We start from the raw sequence: 14,510 nt of genomic DNA, 5'->3' as shown, positions 1-14,510 counted from the left end.
AATCTCTCTTCCCTTTTTCTCTGGCACATTCAGGATGTCTTCTCACCTTCAGTAACAGCCAAGACTTCTCTGTGCTTTTGGAAACTCTCATGGTCCAGAAGCCAGATCCCCGGCCTAGAGCATCCCTTGAAGGTTCCCGGAGCATCCCAGGCTGGCCACCTGGCTGCTTCCCTGGACCATGTCAGGCTGACATGCTGCTCAGTACCTGCATGGCTGCCAGCAACCTCACACTTCATGTCCTCTTTCCTCTTTTTTCACTGTGTTTTCAAGATTCATTTCTCCACTTCTCAATTAAGAGCTATGTATTCAGCACCGAACTGAGCTTTGAAATGGATACAAGCAGAGGCAGATTGACTGTGATGTTAATGAAGCCACAAGGTTCACAGTCACAGGAGTTCTGTAAAATTTGCAAAAGTAAAATATTTTAACTGAAATCAATTAAGACTATTTCTTCTGCTTCACCACACTCACTCCTGTGCGGGTTGGCTTGGAGTGGCCGCAGCATTTGGGAATTCTGCTGAGGCAAAGGTGAGCTGGAGATAAATTTGGTTTGGATTTAACGGGATATGTTTTTATGGTTCCCAGTCACCTCTGCGTATTATGATTAAGTTATTGCAAGTTACTGTGGTGTAGGAATTTCTTCTATAAATACTCCTGGAACCTATTGTACCGACTCATCCATCATCGTGTTGCTAAGGCATACAGCCAGGTGTTATATCATGATACAAATGTGCCGTGCAGAGTCTTGCCTGTGAATCTATGGAAAATGGAGAGTCACGGAGGTTTGAGATTATGGGAGCAGACGCAGGTCTGTGGGAATTCTACCAATCATCAAACATGTAAAATTGTAAGCAGAGATTTCAGTTCTCATGGATGTCTCATCCAAAGGGAAGTTCTCGCTGTGTCTGTAGGGCACAAACTTCTAGTAGTACTATAAATAGGAAGCGTGTCTCTCCCCGTGTGAGTTGATACGTTGTTTATACGTCCCAACTATTTAATTTAAAGTTGAAAAAAAACGTTTTTGATCAACCGTGTTAGAGGAAAGACTGAATTATCCTCCTATTGTTTTTCTATAAAATTATTGTTATGTGAAGAGATGATCAAAGAGTATGTAGGCAAAAAAAGGGTGGGGAAAACAGTATTATAGAGGTATGCCAGGCAGTTAGTTAATAAAAACAGCATGGGATTTTTGTCAGTGTTTGTGGTATTTGTATTTTTTAAATTATCATTTATTTTTATTTCTATCCTAATTCTGAATATTCAGTTTTCTTCAGTGAGGCCCCCAGAGTTGCTAAGCTTCAAGCCCCAGGAAACTGGGTCAGCTCTTAGGTACAGATGATGTGCTTCTGCTTATTCAAGAGCTTACGACAGACATTAAATGAGTCCCACGTAGAAAAAAAGTAGGGAAAGAGGTGAAGAAATGATTAGAACACATTTGACACTCCCTCCATCTACTGATACCCCCACGCCCCTCTTCGATCCAAAAAATAATCTCCAACAAATTGGACTCTTGACAATTATGCTCTTGAGGGAAGTGAAGGGGCTGAGTTGTGATGAAGAGCTGTAGATCAAATTCCATAGCTCTCTGCCTGCCCCTTTGCCATCACCGTAACAAAGAAAGCCAGCAAGCATGACGGGTGCTCAGCGTGACTCGACCACGGTGCCGTCTCAGGAATAGTGCTGACAGGTCCTAAGAGGGGACCGCTGATCTTCCTGGGTCCTTTGCTCCAAGGGCTGGGGAGAGCGAGTTGGGGGCTGGAGGGTCCTGAGTGCAGCCCGGTGTGGCGTGCATGAAGATTCTCTCTGGAAACCCTGCATCCTTCCTTCCTGCTCTGCTCAGACCGCAGTGATTATTCAACTTGTTTCCAACCTTTCAGTGAACCTTAGACTTGGGTGAAACAATTTACACCAAAATCTGAACTACAAATTGGGTCCCATGCCGCGCACGCCCACCCTTCAATCCTACACAGCGCTGTTTGCAAAGGATGCATCAAACAGGAACAGCTCACCAGCTGACCATCGACTGCGGTTACCATCCCCTAAAACAAAATGAATCACATCCTGGTTTTCCTACAGAAATTAACCAGAAATGTAAAGGAATTAGAATCGGAACAGTATGTTCAGCAGCCAGCAATTAATCATTTACTACAGGGTGGGTGACCTTTTCATTGAAGGTAACAGATATAATTAAACAACCTCTTGCAGAGAGATGTTGAAACTGAAATTCTCTAGGCCTGACTCATGGCTGTTCCAACCTGGTTCCTGGCCACGCCCAACCTGGTGGGGAGAGCAGGTTGCCTCTCATAACAAATTCTGGGAAATCCCTGCCTCAGGCCTGCCTCGGAACCTGCTGCCGGAGTTTTCCTTTGTCACTTATTGTTTGCATGTTGGGCCAGGGAAGCCTGCAAGCAGGTACTTGAACTGGATGGAAAGAAAGCTGTAGGGATCAAATACTACCCTCGACCCCAGGGGCGGGGCAGAGGCCTAAAAAAAAAAAAAAAAGGTGGCTGCAGCGCTCTCTAAAGCTGTCATTACGGTCTTGCTGGAACCCCTGGAATCTTGTTTCTTTCCTGTTTCAAATTTCTGGAGGTGCACCACCCAGGACAGCTATTAAGGGCCATAATGTCACAGTGAGGTGGGCCAGCCTTATGTTTTCTGTTTCATTTGGACTGCACCATCTTCAATATCATAAAGTCCACAGCAAGTTTGGCTTTGCAAATGCCTTTTTCACATAGCTATCTTCAGAGTCCCTGCTTTGGGGAGCCCCTGCCCCTACATCTCCCTATTCCCAGGTTTCCCCGGTGAAACGAGAGACTAAAAGATGATCAAGTTAATGACTCAGCTTAATTCAGACCCAATGTTTCTCTTAAGTCTAAACTCCTTTGAATCTGATGGGAGAGGAGAAGGAAGTGAAATGGGATAGTCTAAATAATTTGTAGTCAAAGGCAAGATTTATGTGGGGAATTACTACACAGAGCTTGGTTTTGAATGTCTTTGAATCCTGGGAGCTAAATTCTCCCCCGACTGCACACATGTGTCTCACATCGCTGTGTGGGCACCCGGCCTCCTAGGGTGCAGGGAAACCAAGTATACAAGGTCCCATGGGACGGGGGCCTTGGCCCTGAGAGCCAGAGGAGCGTGAGACTGTTGGCATACAAGGGAACTAGCACATGGCTCTTCACCGTCAAAAGAAAGACTTCGTGATGGCGGGGGAAGAAGCAAAATGAGAGGAAGCAGAACAGGGACCGCAGGTTCTGATAACACCTCCAGAGAGGTCAGGCCTGGGGGACTCCAGGGTGGGCCTCAGACCCTTGTGTCTTGTCTGGCCCCTCCCTTTGCCAAACAGGCAGCCTGTAGAGTGGGACCATTTGGGGAGCCACAAGTAAGAATTAGATTCTACTTAGGTCCAGCCCGGCTAAAATTAATTCTGAGAAGTTCAAAGATGGGAGCAAGAGAAAATTGAAATTCTAGCGTCCTTTGCCACACACACATACATACCACACACACGCAAAGAGGCAAATACACACACACACACAGACTGCTTTATGGAGCCAGGGGCAAACTGAATTCATGGAACACACCGGTAACAGTACCTGCCACATAGGAGATGCTATAGAAGCGCTGTTTGATTCCCTACTTTAACTATAAACACTTATTATTATTGCATCTTGACTTTGTTTTCGAAGAGCTGATTTGAACATTAAAAAGTAGCTAAGAAAATCACAGTCATATTCTTGTTTTTCTCAGTTACCACACCTGAGTAGGCAAAGCAATGAGCTAAAGGAGACCACCATGTACCTGAGGTTAGACCCTGGTGGGCGGGGCGGGGGTGTGGTCTGCGGGGAGGGTAGCTGCAGACAGGGCAGTGGGAGGCATGCCGAAGACAGGAACAAGCCTGGTTGACTGCTCCTATCCGAGGATTGCTGTTTGACTGATTCTCCACTGAAGGGGAAAGAGCCAGAGAGATCTGAGACCCAGATCTGCACCGCTCACCTGTGAACTACCTCACTGTGAAAATTACTGAGTACCTCCAAGCCACTCTTTCCTGTTTACAAATGGATATGATGTAACCGCCTCCCGGGAAGAAAGAGAAGGCTAAGTGACTATGTGCTGGTCAGCTGGCTTCTGCTTCTCACAATATTGGAAGTGTTCCATTAACTGGAGTTTCTAATGAAGCAAAAGAGATTAGGAAAGAAAGCCAAATCCATCCCGTGGAATGACATCCTACCGATCTACTCACAGTTAACTTGAGCATAAATGAACACATATATAATCAGTCACAATTAAGATTCATACCTAACTAGAGACTAGATGGTCCTGCTGGCCTTTCTGACCCCTTCCCAGTGAGGGATCTCAGGAGAATTTTATCCAGGTGGACCTAACCCAGAGAAACACCTGCCCCGGTGCTTTCTCTGCCCTCGTCCTTTTAGGACCCTCTTCTATCTTCATCACGTGGCTATTTTAGTCTCTCGTCCTTCCTCATGTGCCCCACCACTGTCCAGCCCGCACTCGTCTGCCTGGAACCATCTAAGACAAGTTTCCAACTGCAGCCAATTCTTAATGCTTTTAGTTCAGAGATTAAGAATCATCACCTTCATCTCTATTACAATTGCTGGTCCCAAATCCATTTTCTCTCAGTAAAATGAGAATAATCTCATAGTGTTGTTAGAAAATACTTATTTTTACTCAGCAAATTCTTGCCACCTATATAGTAAAAATATTTTTAATGTTAGCTATCATCATCATCATCTTTATAATCCAATCGTGCTATTCTAAATTGGCCCCCAGAAGATGCCCTTCAAAATCACCTGCTGCAGGTTCTCTGTACATCAGAAGATGGGTCCTCTGAATCATCCTGGCTTTTGGCAGGGAGAAGACAACTTTCAAGTGAGGTTTACAAACAAACAAAACAAAACAAAAATGAATTCCCTGATGATGCAAAAGTCATTTATTTCACGACTACTTCCTCAGTCCCACTTGAAACCTGTCCAAGTGTAGTTTTGTTGTTTACTTATTCAGTGCTACTCAGGTAGGAGCTTTTAGGGAGTTAATTTACCTCCAAGGGGCCAGCTTGGCATCTTTATCCTACATTCCTGATGGAACCAACGCAATCTCATTTTAACATGTTAACATGCTGCTTGTCTTTGGAATTACTTAAGTGCTAAGTTTAGGCAGCACATAGAGGGCCAGATTCAGTTTGTCCTTGGAAATGGAAACTGGTGGAAATCAGCAGGGCTTCTGTGGATAGGGCATCCTCAGAGTTGGTTTGTAAATAAACTGCTGCCGGGATTGTGATGTTTGCGATCAAATCCCAGACCTGATTGCAACAATGTAAAGAAAGGGACACCCCCCTCGGGTGTAATGTCACTGGCCTGGCATGAGGTGGTGGGAGTGACTCCATGCACAGGACAGAGCCTCTGTGCTCAGCAGGTAGGGGCTCCACCCACCAGAAAGAAGGGCATTAAGGACAAGGAGGACCGTTTCTCGGATTCTGCGTTAGTCTGGTCAAGGTCTCCCCTGAGATTTTGCAGTTAGCTTGGTTTTGATTCTGTGCTCCCTGAGAAACCTTCTGACTTTAGTCACCCCAGGCACCTTAATACCCAAAGGGGTGCCCTGGTTCATGGAACTGAATTACTGGAATGGTAGCGCCTGTCACTGTAGAGGAATACATGTGTTTTTGCAGCATAGAAATCAATGATCCATGAGTTCACCATGATTCAGTCCCTCCAGGTCTGGTAAGGTCTGGGTAGACTTGAAAAACAGAGGTTCTGTATCAGAACGCTGAGAAGCAGACTCTCAACGTTTTCTTAAATGCTGCTGTGCCTCAGTTTCCTCAGCTGTAAAGCAGGGGGAAATAACAGTACTTGCTATGGTTGCTGTGAGGCTTCGTGATGTAACAGATGTAAATTATATGCGTGTATGTATATGAAATGACTTAACATATGGAAGTACTGAGAATGGTGCCTGCTAGTCAGGGTGTCCCCAGAAGACCTCCCCCACTTACAGCACGCTGCTAAAGGCAGCCAGCTGACGCCTCTCTGTCATAGACTTTCTTACGTGGTCTTCAAAGTACTTGTCTCTTCCAGTCACTCCACTCAGAAAACTGGCAATTTCAAATAAAACGACACAGGCTCCACGGGTGTGTTACCTGTGTAGTTATACAGGAGGGCCTGTGCTTGACTGTTACCATCGTGAAGTTCTTAATAATTTTTCAGAACAGGACTTCACATTTTAATTTTGCACCGGGCCCTGCAAATTACGTAGCTGATCTTAGCTCCAGGTGACCGAGGACGAGCCAAGTGGCCTGCGTGAGCCTCTTCCCTTTCAAGTAACCTTATCCTCGTCCTATGGATGTTACGGAGATGATAGTGAGCGAGGTAGGATGAATACAGACACAGACCCAGCCTTGACAGTGAGCGGGGTGGTCACTGTCAGAGAGGTCAAGTGTGTAGTGACGTGTCAAGTCAAGTGTGTAGTGACGTGTCCAGGCTACAGGCAACGGGTCCTCTCTCGGGGGTCTCAGGAGGCTCAAGGAGAACTAAAAGAGACTCTGGGAGTGCATCCCACCCCCATCACCACCACCCCCCAAAAAAATAACAAATGCACTTCGTAATTCATTGTGAGATGACTTGAGTTACTCAGAGAGACAGAGGAATCAACCTGGCTTTCAGCACAGAGGGTACCCCCAGAGCAGCTGGCCACTGCTGGGAAAGTGGGGACACGATCATTTTGGCGGGGGCCTCCCAATGGAGACTACTAAGGCGGGGCGGGGTGGGGAGGTGATGTCGTGTCAACCACAGGAAGCCCAGGGATACCCCCCAGTGAACCAGGAGCCGGCTGAGTGTCCCTACAAGATTCTCCCAGGAACTGCCTACTTGGGTGGGATTTTCACTAAATTCAGTAATGGGAGTTAGAGGCAGAGTCTTTTAAGGCAGTATTGGAAACCGTCCCTCCTCTGAGTTTCTAAGATGGAGCGGTTCAAGGAAAAATGGAGTCTGCAGATAGTCCCATTTTTCTCATACTTGTGGAATCTGTTCATGCAGTGAGTCTGACTTTGACACTGGAGGTCAGGACCTGGTAGCCATGAAATCACTTCTCCATTCCCAGGTCAGTTCCTATCGTCTTCTGGTTTCCCTACCCGTGGCTCTGAAGGGCCATGTGATTTACCAACAGTCACCAGCAGCACAGATGGGTGGACAAACTTTCTGAAATGCTGCCTCAAATCCCCTTGCAGAGAAATCCATCTAAATGTTCCCGTGCTCAATAAGTTCTTTGAACACTGTGGCTCACTTCGTTCTGATTTTAGAATCTAGAAATGCAGCGCAAGACATTTCTAAGCTGGGAATCTTCCATCCTGGGGCAGGAGAGCAGCAGCTGCCCCAGAGAAAATAATTTTCAAGACTGCAGAGAAAACAATGGCTGGAAATATGTTTGTTTATTGCCAACTCTTCCCATAGCCACCTTACATAAGAGCTCGTGCTGAGACAGGCTGTCCTGCCCAGACTCAGGATCAGGAATTATGCTCCTTGGGACGATGACAGAAACAACGTGGGAACCACAGGGCTACGGCCAGTGACGCAGTCCAGGAAGGGAAAACTGAGTGGTACGTGGTGATTAGTCTACTCACAATGCCGGGATGGTTTCCTTGGGTGTTTTCAAGCTTGCGGGTGGTGGCACAGTCTGCAGGAGGGGAAAGGCTCTGTGAGCAAGATATGGCCAAAGAATAGTTCCTCGTTTTCCCATTTTGAAGATAAAACAATGGACAGAACAGTGTGTGAGCTGAAGGGCAGAGTCAAAAGTTCAGGTGTCTTCTGACCTATCAGACCCATTCGGACTTTCTGAAAGCTACATAAATAAACACTGCTTCCAAATCTGGGAGCACTTAAGAAGTTTGGACAACACTGTGTACATTTTGTTCAACTGTTTACTGCAAAAAAAAAGTATATATAAAAAATATATATAAAGCCATTCTTGACAAAGTAAACATGGAAAACCAACTCTGCCAGAAAAAAAAAATGCAAAAGCCTTAGATTATGTTTCAGAGTCCAAAGGGACAAATTGCCCTCCCCCACGGTGATACTGAAAAGCAGATGTGAGGGCCAAGTTGCAGACCTATAATCAAGCCTGAGAAGCGGTCATGAGGCAGTCTAAACTATCCTCAATAGCCTCCCTCTGAGGGAGACGCCACGGCCTCTTTGTATAGACCGTTACAGGCTTTAAATATATATCCAAAAAATTTTTTTTCCATATGTTTTAACTTAATGTGTAGTTTAACATGGGCCCTTTCATCCTTGTTCCTTCCTTAATAGCCTTCATGAGTAATTGTCCACTTTACTGCCTGCCATTCCTACCTGAGTGTGCATTTTTCTTCTACCAGACACACCTAATTCTTAGCGTCTGTCATCACGAATAAGGTTTCTGCTTGGTGCTTTGGAATGACAAGTTGAAACGAGCACAGACCAACACTCATAGGAGATATTCAGTCAGCATCTTGTTGGTGGAGTCATGTTTCTTTCTCCTTTACTGCTAGACTTTTCTCTTGCTTCCCTCCCCTTTCCCTTGGGCTTAACAGTGAATCTACTGGGTACTCTCTAAAGCTCTGATTTACACCAAACAAATAGTACCATTTCCATAAAGGAGAAAAATACTCCCTTTGGGAACCCAAGGTTGGCTTGAATCTATGTGAGTTTAGGGCTATGATTTATTTTAAGCAAGTGTAGGTCCAAAAGGACCAAAGGGTGAGGGACCCCATGAATCACTCATGGATTCCATCTCACTGGCTTCACACAAGAGCCTTTATTTCTCACCTGCATGATTTTCCACTCTTTCTTTCTACTCGTTCTTCCCCAAACCCTCATGGACAGGTTGGACTCTGAGACGAATCATTTCTGATCTTTAGTTTACTTTTCAGAGTCTCTAAAAAACAGGAAAACTGGGAAAAGTCCCAAATGATTTAGGACTCATGGGTTACAGATGGAAGAAACACATCTTGAGCCAGTTTAAGCCTAAAAGAGAAATTTATTTGTTCATATAACCAAACCATAAAAAAGGATTGTTGGATTGAGGGACCTGAAAACACCCTGAGGATACTCACTCTCTCTTCTTTTCACTCCTGGATGATGCCATTTTCCCAGATGAGCTTCTCTAGGAGGTGGGGATGTGGCCATGGGCAAATCTCACCTCCTCACAGCTCAGGATCTGAGCAGATGGGCATTTCCTCCCCCTCCTCCCATGGATTAGAAAACAATCCCCGAGTGATGATGCTGATTGGTCCAGCCATAATGACTGCAAGTGAGGTGTGTGATTGGCTCTCCTGGGTCATGTGTCCCATGTGACCAGGAGACAGGGTCTGTTACCAAAAGAGGTGGGGGAAGGGTGCTAGGCAGCTTAAACAACAGCCACTACAGCATATGAGGACAAGAGAGCTCTGTGAAACCAAATCCACTGGCAGATGACTCCTCCCTGGGCTCTTTCTCCCTTCCTCACAGTCCCATCAGTGAAGGTTAAATACTACATGTGGTCTAGGGAGGTGTCAGACTCTCCATGTGAAGGTAGAACAACAGTCAAAATCCTACCACCCTGATAGAGAAAAGATCAGGAGGGGTAGTTTGCCAGATTTTCCCACCAACTTCAAGAATTAATTAGAAATAAAAGTTGAGGGTCACAGAAAATCATAAGCACAGAAAATTGGAGAATACCTAAGGGAATCTAGATGATTTGCTACCTCTGGCCAGAGCTCCACAAAGCAGGGTATTGGTGGGTGGTCAAAGGTCTTACAGAGGACTTTGCATTAGGTGTGAGGTCAGACAAGGAACTTCTTAAGGCCCTTTGTTTCCACTCTGAGAGGCCAGGAGTCTATGAAAACATCCTGAACCAAAATTCGTTGATTCTGGCCTTAAATTGTCCAAGACATTCCCTTCCTTGCTCTACTCTTTTTTTTTTTTTTTTTTTACAGTACATGGGCCTCTCACTACTGTGGCCTCTCCCGTTGCGGAGCACAGGCTCCGGACGCACGGGCTCAGCGGCCATGGCTCACGGGCCCAGGCGCTCCACGGCATGTGGGATCTTCCCAGACCGGGGCACGAACCCGTGTCCCCTGCATCAGCAGGCGGACTCTCAACCACTGTGCCACCAGGGAAGCCCCCTTGCTCTACTCTTACCTACTGATTTTAATGACCAACAGGCCTTGAAGTCAGGGATTCCATCTACATGTCTCATGTAAACTCCCTCCTCTGGTAAACTAAGCCCACACCCTTGAAGCCTAGAAATTCTCAGGCCCTTAGAAACTAAAGAGGTCTTCCCTTGGTTCTCATCCCATTTTCGCCAACATTTGGAGGCTTCTTTTCTATAAATTTTGGCATTTTCCTTTCCTTTGTGTCTTGACCATTAACCAGATCACGGCTCAGAAGAGAAGCCTAATCTAAGATATCTTCAAACTAACTTTTTCTGGTCACAGAGAATTAGAGAAATTAAGAAAACACGACAGAGAGTTGGCCTTCATTCTCATTTCTCTGTTCCTTTCCTGGGGTTGGCAGAATAAGGACCTCCCGCAAAGATGTTCACCTCCTAATCCAGGGAACGTGAGAATATCTTGCTTTACATGGCAAAGAGGTATTAAGGTTGCTATTAAACTGAACTTAGGATAGGAAGAGTATCCCGGTGGGGCCACTGTAACCACAGGGGTCCTTAATAGTGGAAGAGGGAGGCAGGAGAGGAGGCGGGAGTGATGCAGCGTGAGAAAGACTCAACACACCGTTGCTGGCTTGAAAGATGGATAAAAGGGGCCACGAGCCAAGGAATGCAGGCCACCTGTAGAAACTGGAAAAAGCAAGAAAACAGATTCTCCTTTGGAGCCTCCAGAAAGGAATGAAGTCGTGCAAACACTTGGATTTTAGCAGTGAGACTGCTAAACCCATGTCAGACTTCTGACCTACGGAACCGTAAGATAATAAATTTGTGTTGTCTAAGCCACTAAATGTGTGGTTCTTTGTTAAAGCCGTAATAAGAAACCAATGCATTTCCTATTTCTTTCATGTGTGTCCTGAAATGGCAGGTTCTTTAGGATTCCAACTGCCGGACTCTATAGAGACAGGTTAGTTTAGTGGACAAGGAGAACAGATTTGACTCTGTTACGACTTCACCTAGTGGCTTTGGGTAAACCAGTTCCCCTGGTCCTCAGTTTCCACATCTGGAAGATGAGGTAGTTTTACTAAACGACCACAAAAGCCTTTCTCCCGTTAAGTTCAGAGATTTGATATAATTGCGCTTTTCTTAATAGTGTAAAATGCTCTGGAAGCACCTGCCAACACCTGAGCTGTCCCCCAACCCCCAGCTATCTTCACTGCTCACAGCAGGGCTTTGGATACAGAAAGAAGGTCCACGTGATCACAGCTCTCTGGGGTCTCATGTACAGTGAGTGAGGGCAGCAGTGGTCATAGCAGGCACAGCAGTTGGCCAGTTTGCAATCTGCCGTCAGGCAGGAAGTACGTAGTGCCAAGGAAGCACCATTGGGGCTTAGGTGCTGGAATTCTCAAAACCCAAGTGGCCTCAGAAGTCCTGCTAATGGAGGGGAGACTTGTGTTGGTTTCAAAGGAGAGATGGGCTTTGGCTAAGGCTAGTCCATGCCCCAGTAGTGGTGAGAGGAAAGGCCCAGAGTGAGCTGGGTATGGTGAATAGACCAGGCTGGTGGAGGGGAAAGTTTCATGGTTGACATAAAGTCAGAAAGACATGTCAAAACCAAGCAGTGGGGGCCTTGAAATATTCCAGGACAAGGACACGTAGACTGAGAGACCTCCTTGAGGCCCTATTGCACTTTGTACCACGCTGTATGCGCAAAGTTTAGTACAGTATTGGGCTCAACGCAACAGGTGCTCAATATTTGTTGCATGGATGAATGAAGCATCAGCACTTTCTGAGCAGGACACTGCTATAACCCAAGATGAATTTAAGGAAGATAAGTAGGACCTCACTATGCAAAACAGTTTGGAGGAGGTAGAGATGGAATGTCTGGATACCAGCCGAGAGTCTGCCAAACCGATTCACACATAAGGGCCAAACTGGGCTGTTGGGTGGTGTGAACTGAAAGAAGGAGACCCATGGGCCATTAGGACTTTCCCTAAACCATTGCAGCTGGGAGGATGTCATTTTCATTCACGTACATCTCCACAGAAGAAGCCCCACCACCTCATGAATAAGAACAATGGAACAGCCCAGACGGGCCAGCACGCTTCAATCTAAGCATCACTAACCCACATCGTGTTTTCAGTGGAACTGACCACTAATCTCCTCACAATTATCCTCCCTGTAATCAAAGCTGGTTCTTAGTATACCCTTGCCTTCCCTAGACTCAACAACTCTAATTCCGCTAACTGCTTTCAGAGATCCATTCACCGGATCTTCTAATTATTTATATTTTTCTCCTCTGAGTCCTCTCCAGTTTCCCTCCCCCTGAAGCCATTTACCTGAATCTTGCTTGAGTCTCACTCATCTGATGGGCCTGCTTTTCCTCTAAGTAGTTGACAGGAGGGAGACTTGCTCTCATGGGAGCATCACAGTTCAGTTCCAAGTCCAACCAGCCAAGGACTCAGACTGTCCTTGCCTGGAGGATTCCCCACAAGAATCAGCAAGGAGCGCACCTCCAGAGAGTGTTGGCCTCAGATCCCAGGGCGGGGTGGGATCTCCCTATCCTCTTCCTCTCCATCATCCTCCCTAAGCTTCCCTATCTTTGTATTAGCCAGAGTCCATGCTGGCAGGGACAGAAGTGTAATTGATGGCATTGAAGGATATCAAAGTGCCATTGAGCAAACCCACAGCTCGACAGCCGCGCAGGTGCTTCCTGCAGCAGGGAGGGAAAGAAGTGTCTTTAGAGAGCCCTAAATAACTCTAGGCACGGATGTCAACTTGACAAATGACTCTTAAGAAACAGCCCCGTTGTTCTCTGTTGTGTGATTCATCCCAGGTGGTGCCGGGGTGGGCGGTGAGGCCCAGCCATGAGTCCCACGTTGGCACCGGGGGGCCACTCTTCGGCTCACTTCTCAGGAGGGATAGGAAGGCACTTGTATCGGTTCTCTTGGCCTCGGTCACTTTCACCAGGGGTTTTATTTAGTGAATCCCGGATTTGTGCTCATTTGGTTTGAGGCGCATTCAGTGGAGAATGGGAACTGTGGGGATGCTCTCTCTCAGCTTCCGGCCATCTCTCTCCCTTTGATGTTGGAACCAGCGCTTCTTGCAATCAGAGTATCAGAGACCACAGCCTCCTCAGGACAAGACCCCCTTTCGTTTCCAAATCCTCAGTTCCTCAAAGAACTGGCTTGAGAGCTTGTCAAATGTTGCATGGATGAGTGAAAAGATCCCAAGACCAAAAGGCATGATAGGTGGTAGACTCTGGTCTTGACTCTAAGAATATGTAGCTGGGACCTTGGCCATGTGCTCAAGGTCTCTGAGCCTTCATATCCTCATCTGTAAAATGAGAAGTTTTGTAAAACTCAGACCTGCAGAGGCTGACTGGGGCTTGCACTTGGCTCAGGGGAACAAAGGCGAGGCAAACATGAAGTAACGACAATTGTTTTGCACACCCAGCAGCAAGAGTAAACAACAGCATGTTGAAATCCAGGTAAAATGTGCATAATAATTTCAGTTCGTAGGTAGGCCTGGAGGGCCTCTCCAATGATACTAAATGCAGGTATTGTAGGTAGCAAGTGGGCTGGTGTGTGGCCTTGGGCCTTTGCCCAACAAAACACAGCGTGATCAGCCCCCCTGAATGTATTGTGTGCTCTTTACCAAGGTGTCCCAGCCACCAGACTATGACATGTACATCAATTCTTCGGCTTATGGTGTTTCTTCTGTGAAACCGCACAGCAAACCCATTGTCTGGGGAAGGATGTCCTACCAACAGAGGTAATTTTGTGCATGTGAGTTGTGCAGAGGAGCCTACACAAGATGGGGTGGGTGGTTTGTAATGAGATCCTGCCCTAAGGAGACTGGCCAGTGTGTCCCAACACAGAGCCTGTTTCTCAAAGCGGTTATCATCTGATTGATTTCCCCAGGCCAGTAGTTGTGCTCTGGGTTTTAATGCCCTTGGTTTCCAACAATGACAGCTTTGTTAGTATTAACAGAAAGCAAGACAAATTCGTTTGAAATCAAGGACTCCTAGACGCCTGAATGTTCTTCTCTGAGTTGAAAATGGTTACAACCTTGAGAAAGAAGAGTTGAGTGAAATTGGCTTACCTATGGAAAGGCATTTTAGCAACTGGAATTAAGGATCACAAAAGTTTTCAGAAGTTTTAACAACCCCAGTTTCCCCCGGGAGTCATTTTTAGTTCTTACATACAGATTACCGATGCCCCTGACCACCGAGGTGCTTGGGGCTGGTAGAAGTTGGTTAGTTAGGGTCCTGGCTTACCCTTCATCTTGCCCTTCCTCTGTGTAAAGCATCTAGTTACTCTCACACCTCGGCTTGGCTAGGCTCAGGCAGGGGCTATGCTCTGAATGTGTCCCTGCCAGAATTCATA

At 46.4% G+C, this 14,510-nt stretch overlaps 1 long non-coding RNA gene across 1 annotated transcript; it reads right to left on the bottom strand.

The window, feature by feature from the left end:
• Positions 1-7,425: 7,425 nt before the first annotated feature.
• LOC132413474 (uncharacterized) lies at positions 7,426-9,203 on the bottom strand. The gene is made up of 3 exons (XR_009516744.1): positions 9,095-9,203; positions 8,808-8,932; positions 7,426-7,680 (listed from the first exon to the last, which is right to left on the bottom strand). It is a non-coding gene; the product is annotated as an uncharacterized lncRNA (long non-coding RNA).
• Positions 9,204-14,510: the final 5,307 nt, after the last annotated feature.

The sequence above is a fragment of the Delphinus delphis genome, chromosome 18, assembly GCF_949987515.2.
Source record: "Delphinus delphis chromosome 18, mDelDel1.2, whole genome shotgun sequence".
NCBI classification, from domain to species: Eukaryota; Metazoa; Chordata; class Mammalia; order Artiodactyla; family Delphinidae; genus Delphinus; species Delphinus delphis.
The sequence above is the reverse complement of the archived record's forward strand: the minus strand, read 5'-3'. Positions and strand labels throughout refer to the sequence as shown.